Raw genomic sequence first — 7,748 nt, forward strand, 5'->3', positions numbered from 1 at the left:
TCTCTGACACCAGTGACCCGAGGGACGGGAGGACACACACACACACACACACACACACACACACACACACACACACACGCCTCGTTTCCTTTGCCAAAAACCACACGTGATGACGCGTGACACACTTTTACACACTATGCAAGGATCATATCCATACTCATCTGGAGAATATGATGAGATATGATCATATCTGCCTCTACTGTACATCTGATGACATGCTTATGTGTCCATGAGTGAGTATTTATTCACAGAACTGAGGAATATGATGTTATGAGGAGTTTATATATTTACAGTGAATTCTATCATTTATGACGAGCCGAAAATGTGTCAGAAACACGTCAGAACTCCTGGAACATTATTATTACTGTCAGATTTTTATTTGTGGTACTTTTACATTTATTAGGTGCAATAAACTTCGACATCGAAGATTCTCAAAACTCAAGAAAATGTGTGATTTATTATTTTCATCATGTATTTACATTTACAGTCGCAGGTCTTAGTCTTCATTTGACCTTTCACAATATAAGGCCTTAAAAAGTCAGAATTGTGAGATAAAAGACAGAATTATGAGATGAAAAGTCAGAATTATGAGATAAAAAGTCAGAATTATGAGATAAAAAGTCAGAATTATGAGATAAAAAGTCAGAATTATGAGATAAAAGACAGAATTATGAGATGAAAAGTCAGAATTATGAGATAAAAAGTCAGAATTATGAGATAAAAGACAGAATTATGAGATAAAAAGTCAGAATTATGACATAAAAGGCAGAATTATGAGATAAAAGACAGAATTATGAGATAAAAAGTCAGAATTGTGAGATAAGACAGAATTATGAGATAAAAAGGCAGAATTATGAGATAAAAGACAGAATTATGAGATAAAAAGTCAGAGTTATGAGATAAAAAGGCAGAATTGTGAGATAAGACAGAATTATGAGATAAAAAGGCAGAATTATGAGATAAAAGACAGAATTATGAGATAAAAAGTCAGAATTATGAGATAAAAAGTCAGAATTATGAGATAAAAGACAGAATTATGAGATAAAAGTCAAAATTATGAGATAAAAGACAGAATTATGAGATAAAAAGGCAGAATTATGAGATAAAAGGCAGAATTATGAGATAAAAGACAGAATTATGAGATAAAAAGTCAGAATTATGAGATAAAAGGCAGAATTATGAGATAAAAGTCAAAATTATGAGATAAAAAGACAGAATTATGAGATAAAAAGGCAGAATTATGAGATAAAAAGTCAGAATTGTGAGATAAAAGACAGAATTGTGAGATAAAAAGGCAGAATTATGAGATAAAAGACAGAATTATGAGATAAAAAGTCAGAATTATGAGATAAAAGACAGAATTATGAGATTAAAGGGCAGAATTATGAGATAAAAGACAGAATTATGAGATAAAAAGTCAGAATTATGAGATAAAAAGGCAGAATTATGAGATTAAAGGGCAGAATTATGATATACAAAGGCAGAATTATGAGATTAAAAAGTCAGAATTGTGAAATAAAAGACAGAATTATGAGATAAAGGCAGAATTATGAGAAAAAAGGCAGAATTATGAGATAAAAAGGCAGAATTATGAGATAAAAAGTGAGAATTATGAGATAAAAGACAGAATTGTGAGATAAAAAGGCAGAATTATGAGATAAAAGACAGAATTATGAGATAAAAAGTCAGAATTATGAGATAAAATACAGAATTGTGAGATAAAAAGGCAGAATTATGAGATAAAAGACAGAATTGTGAGATAAAAAGTCAGAATTATGAGATAAAAAGGCAGAATTATGAGATAAAAGACAGAATTATGAGATAAAAAGGCAGAATTATGAGATAAAAGACAGAATTATGAGATAAAAAGGCAGAATTATGAGATAAAAGGGCAGAATTATGATATAAAAAGGCAGAATTATGAGATAAAAAGTCAGAATTGTGAAATAAAAGACAGAATTATGAGATAAAAAGGCAGAATTATGAGATAAAAGGCAGAATTATGAGATAAAAAGTCAGAATTGTGAGATAAAAGACAGAATTGTGAGATAAAAAGGCAGAATTATGAGATAAAAGACAGAATTATGAGATAAAAAGTCAGAATTGTGAGATGAAAGACAGAATTGTGAGATAAAAAGACAGAATTATGAGATAAAAGACAGAATTATGAGATAAAAAGTCAGAATTATTAGATAAAAGACAGAATTATGAGATAAAAAGACAGAATTGAATTATGAGATAAACAGGCAGAATTATGAGATAAAAGTCAGAATTATGAGATAAAAGTCAGAATTATGAGATAAAAAGGCAGAATTGTGAGATGAAAGACAGAATTGTGAGATAAAAAGACAGAATTATGAGATAAAAGACAGAATTATGAGATAAAAAGTCAGAATTGTGAGATGAAAAGTCAGAATTATGAGATAAAAAGACAGAATTATGAGATAAAAAGTCAGAATTATGAGATAAAAGACAGAATTATGAGATAAAAGACAGAATTATGAGATAAAAAGGCAGAATTGTGAGATGAAAGACAGAATTGTGAGATAAAAAGACAGAATTATGAGATAAAAGACAGAATTATGAGATAAAAAGTCAGAATTGTGAGATAAAAAGTCAGAATTATGAGATAAAAAGACAGAATTATGAGATAAAAAGTCAGAATTATGAGATAAAAGACAGAATTATGAGATAAAAGTCAGAATTATTAGATAAAAGACAGAATTATGAGATAAAAAGACAGAATTGAATTATGAGATAAAAGTCAGAATTATGAGATAAAAGACAGAATTATGAGATCAAAGTCAGAATTATGAGATAAAAAGACAGAATTATGAGATAAAAAGGCAGAATTATGAGATAAAAGGGTAGAATTATGATATAAAAAGGCAGAATTATGAGATAAAAGACAGAATTGTGAGATTAAAGGGCAGAATTATGAGATAAAAGACAGAATTATGAGATAAAAGACAGAATTGTGAGATTAAAGGGCAGAATTATGAGATAAAAGACAGAATTATGAGATAAAAAGTCAAATTATGAGATAAAAAGGCAGAATTATGAGATTAAAGGGCAGAATTATGAGATAAAAGACAGAATTATGAGATAAAAAGGCAGAATTATGAGATAAAAGGCAGAATTATGAGATAAAAAGGCAGAATTATGAGATAAAAAGTCAGAATTATGAGATAAAAGACAGAATTGTGAGATAAAAAGTCAGAATTATGAGATAAAAGACAGAATTGTGAGATTAAAGGGCAGAATTATGAGATAAAAGACAGAATTATGAGATAAAAAGTCAAATTATGAGATAAAAAGGCAGAATTATGAGATTAAAGGGCAGAATTATGAGATAAAAGACAGAATTATGAGATAAAAAGGCAGAATTATGAGATAAAAGGCAGAATTATGAGATAAAAAGGCAGAATTATGAGATAAAAAGTCAGAATTATGAGATAAAAGACAGAATTGTGAGATAAAAAGTCAGAATTATGAGATAAAAGACAGAATTGTGAGATAAAAAGGCAGAATTATGAGATTAAAGGGCAGAATTATGAGATAAAAGACAGAATTATGAGATAAAAAGGCAGAATTATGAGATAAAAGGCAGAATTATGAGATAAAAAGGCAGAATTATGAGATAAAAAGTCAGAATTATGAGATAAAAGGCAGAATTATGAGATAAAAAGTCAGAATTATGAGATAAAAGACAGAATTGTGAGATTAAAGGGCAGAATTATGAGATAAAAGACAGAATTATGAGATAAAAAGTCAAATTATGAGATAAAAAGGCAGAATTATGAGATTAAAGGGCAGAATTATGAGATAAAAGACAGAATTATGAGATAAAAAGGCAGAATTATGAGATAAAAGGCAGAATTATGAGATAAAAGGCAGAATTATGAGATAAAAAGGCAGAATTATGAGATAAAAAGTCAGAATTATGAGATAAAAGACAGAATTATGAGATAAAAAGGCAGAATTATGAGATAAAAGGCAGAATTATGAGATAAAAGGCAGAATTATGAGATAAAAAGGCAGAATTATGAGATAAAAAGTCAGAATTATGAGATAAAAGACAGAATTGTGAGATAAAAAGGCAGAATTATGAGATAAAAGACAGAATTATGAGATAAAAAGTCAGAATTATGAGATAAAAGACAGAATTGTGAGATAAAAAGGCAGAATTATGAGATAAAAGACAGAATTATGAGATAAAAAGTCAGAATTATGAGATAAAAGACAGAATTATGAGATTAAAGGGCAGAATTATGAGATAAAAAGGCAGAATTGTGAGATAAAAAGGCAGAATTATGAGATAAAAGACAGAATTATGAGATAAAAAGTCAGAATTATGAGATAAAAAGTCAGAATTATGAGATAAAAGACAGAATTGTGAGATAAAAAGACAGAATTATGAGATAAAAGACAGAATTATGAGATAAAAAGGCAGAATTATGAGATAAAAAGGCAGAATTATGAGATAAAAAGGCAGAATTGTGAAATAAAAGACAGAATTATGACATAAAAAGGCAGAATTATGAGATAAAAAGTCAGAATTGTGAAATAAAAGACAGAATTATGACATAAAAAGGCAGAATTATGAGATAAAAAGTCAGAATTGTGAGATAAAAAGTCAGAATTGTGAGATAAAAAGTCAGAATTATGAGATAAAAAGGCAGAATTATGAGATAAAAGACAGAATTATGAGATAAAAAGGCAGAATTGTGAGATAAAAGACAGAATTGTGAGATAAAAAGGCAGAATTATGAGATAAAAAGTCAGAATTATGACATAAAAGACAGAATTATGAGATAAAAAGACAGAATTATGAGATAAAAAGTCAGAATTATTAGATAAAAGACAGAATTGTGAGATAAAAAGACAGAATTATGAGATAAAAGTCAGAATTATGAGATAAAAGTCAGAATTATGAGATCAAAGTCTGAATTATGAGATAAAAAGGCAGAATTATGAGATAAAAAGGCAGAATTATGAGATAAACAGGCAGAATTATGAGATAAAAGTCAGAATTATGAGATAAAAGTCAGAATTATGAGATAAAAAGTCAGAATTATGAGATAAAAAGGCAGAATTATGAGATAAAAGACAGAATTATGAGATAAAAAGTCAGAATTGTGAGATAAAAGACAGAATTGTGAGATAAAAAGGCAGAATTATGAGATAAAAGACAGAATTATGAGATAAAAAGTCAGAATTATGACATAAAAGACAGAATTATGAGATAAAAAGACAGAATTATGAGATAAAAAGTCTGAATTATGAGATAAAAAGGCAGAATTATGAGATAAAAAGGCAGAATTATGAGATAAACAGGCAGAATTATGAGATAAACAGGCAGAATTATGAGATAAAAGTCAGAATTATGAGATAAAAGTCAGAATTATGAGATAAAAAGTCAGAATTATGAGATAAAAGACAGAATTGTGAGATAAAAAGGCAGAATTATGAGATAAAAGACAGAATTATGAGATAAACAGGCAGAATTATGAGATAAAAGACAGAATTATGAGATAAACAGGCAGAATTATGAGATAAACAGGCAGAATTATGAGATAAACAGGCAGAATTATGAGATAAAAGACAGAATTATGAGATAAAAAGGCAGAATTATGAGATAAAAGACAGAATTATGAGATAAAAAGGCAGAATTATGAGATAAACAGGCAGAATTATGAGATAAAAGACAGAATTATGAGATAAACAGGCAGAATTATGAGATAAACAGGCAGAATTATGAGATAAACAGGCAGAATTATGAGATAAACAGGCAGAATTATGAGATAAAAGACAGAATTATGAGATAAAAGACAGAATTATGAGATAAAAAGGCATAATTATGAGATCAAAGTCAGAATTATGAGATAAAAAGGCAGAATTATGAGATAAAAAAGCAGGATTCCCTTTCAGTCGGTCACGTTCGACGTACGTCGGAACTGACCGACGAATTGGGATCTGATCTCAGAGACCAATCTACTTCGAGTGTATTAAACACGAGCCAATGGAGATTGGCATGCGATCCACGCATTCCACGCACCGCCCCGCAGCGCGGGTATAAATAAGGAAGTGGAATGCTTGATCATTGCTTTCTACTTCGGAGCCGAACAGCGAATGTTTTCCTGTTTCTACGAAGAGTGTTTCAAGACGAGTCTCGTGAGAGGATCTGCTTCCAGTGTGGGTGTGACGGCGCGTCTCAGCGAGTGCCGCTTCAGACGGAGATCAGCTGTTGGTTCGCTGGGCGTTTCCCATTCTGAGTGCACACACAGGCTTGCACCTTTGTACTGTGTGGTGCCGCGGTCATCTCCCTGAGTGCTTCAGCACGTAAAAGAGCAGTTTCCTTTCTAAAAGAGCAACACGGTTTGACCCTGCGTCTTTTTCAAGATGTCATGACGGGTGCCCCGCGTCTCCCCTCCCGGGCGTGTAAGTTCTCGTCCGGTCTCACGGGCAGGGCTTACACCGCCTGCGGGGAAGCCGCATCATCTCTGCATGCCATGGCGCTCCTGCAGGTCCACCAGGCCAAAGCGCTAAAGGAATTGCACGAGGGTAGTTCCGACCAGGGTGTTATGCAGGAACTGCGTGCGGCGAATCTGACATTGGGTATGAAAACATTTATATTTGAATAAGGTTGATTTTTATGAACACATCAGCAGATGTTTGCTCATGTTTCAATCATAAAATAACTTATTTTTTATATAAATAACTTAAATATAACTTATTTAAGTTTCGATTTTTTTCATCTCATAATTGATTATCATCATTTTAACTCATAATTAAAATTTTCGATTTCAATTATGACTCTCAATTTCCACTTTTTTAATATTATTGTCACAATTTAGACATTTCATCTCATAATTATGATTCATAATTAAATTTTTTTCATCTCTTAACTCGCTTTGCCACAAATTTGACTTTGTCTTTTTTTATTTGACAATTTTGACTTTTCATCTCATAATTATGTCATAGTTTCAACTTTTCCCCTCTCGTTATGATTTAGTGCCGATTTTGAAATTGTTATAATAAAAAAAATGTATCTCAATTATGATGATTTTTACTTTTTCATCTCATTATTTGACTCATAATTTCAGATTTTTCATAATTATGACTTTATGACCATTTCAACTTTTTATCTCATTATGATTTATCATTTTAACTTTATCATCTCAATTAAATTTTTTTAATCTCATAATTGATTATCATCATTTTAACTCATAATAAAAATGTTCTATCTCAATTATGACTGTCAATTTCCACTTTTTAAATATTATAATCATGACTGTCACAATTTTGACATTTTATCTCATAATTATGACTCATAATTTCAATGTTTTTATCTCATAACTGATTTAGTATGTCATAATTTCGACTTTTTAATCATCATGACTGTAACAATTTCAACTTTCTGTCACAATTTTGACGTTTTATCTGATAATTATGAGTCAATAATGATCTCACATTAATGACAGGCTAATGAAGTGAGTTTGAGCTCAAATATCTACTTCTCATTTCAACCAGATGATCCATCGGTTGGTGTTCGTATCGCGGCCTGCCTAACAGACATTTCTGCCTGGATGAAGGAACATCACCTGCAACTCAACCTTGCAAAGACTGAACTGCTTGTGGTCTCAGCCAACCCAGCACTTCATCACAATCTCTCCATTCAGCTAGGATCATCAACCATAACTCCGTCCAGGACAGCCAGGAATCTTGGAGTTGTGATCGATGATCAG

At 30.7% G+C, this 7,748-nt stretch overlaps 1 protein-coding gene across 2 annotated transcripts in view; it reads left to right on the forward strand.

Annotated features, from left to right (window-relative positions):
• LOC307136191 (formin) overlaps positions 1–440 on the forward strand; it is a 178,715-nt gene extending 178,275 nt beyond the window's left edge. For both annotated transcript variants that reach the window (XM_079832981.1, XM_079832980.1), the window contains one exon: positions 1–440. This exon is cut by the window's left edge and continues 93 nt beyond it. The gene's annotated coding sequence lies outside the window, so the exon portion shown is untranslated.
• The last annotated feature ends 7,308 nt before the right edge of the window (positions 441–7,748 follow it).

This window comes from Gobio gobio (genome assembly GCF_949357685.1).
Source record: "Gobio gobio genome assembly, chromosome: 13".
Lineage (NCBI taxonomy): Eukaryota > Metazoa > Chordata > Actinopteri > Cypriniformes > Gobionidae > Gobio > Gobio gobio.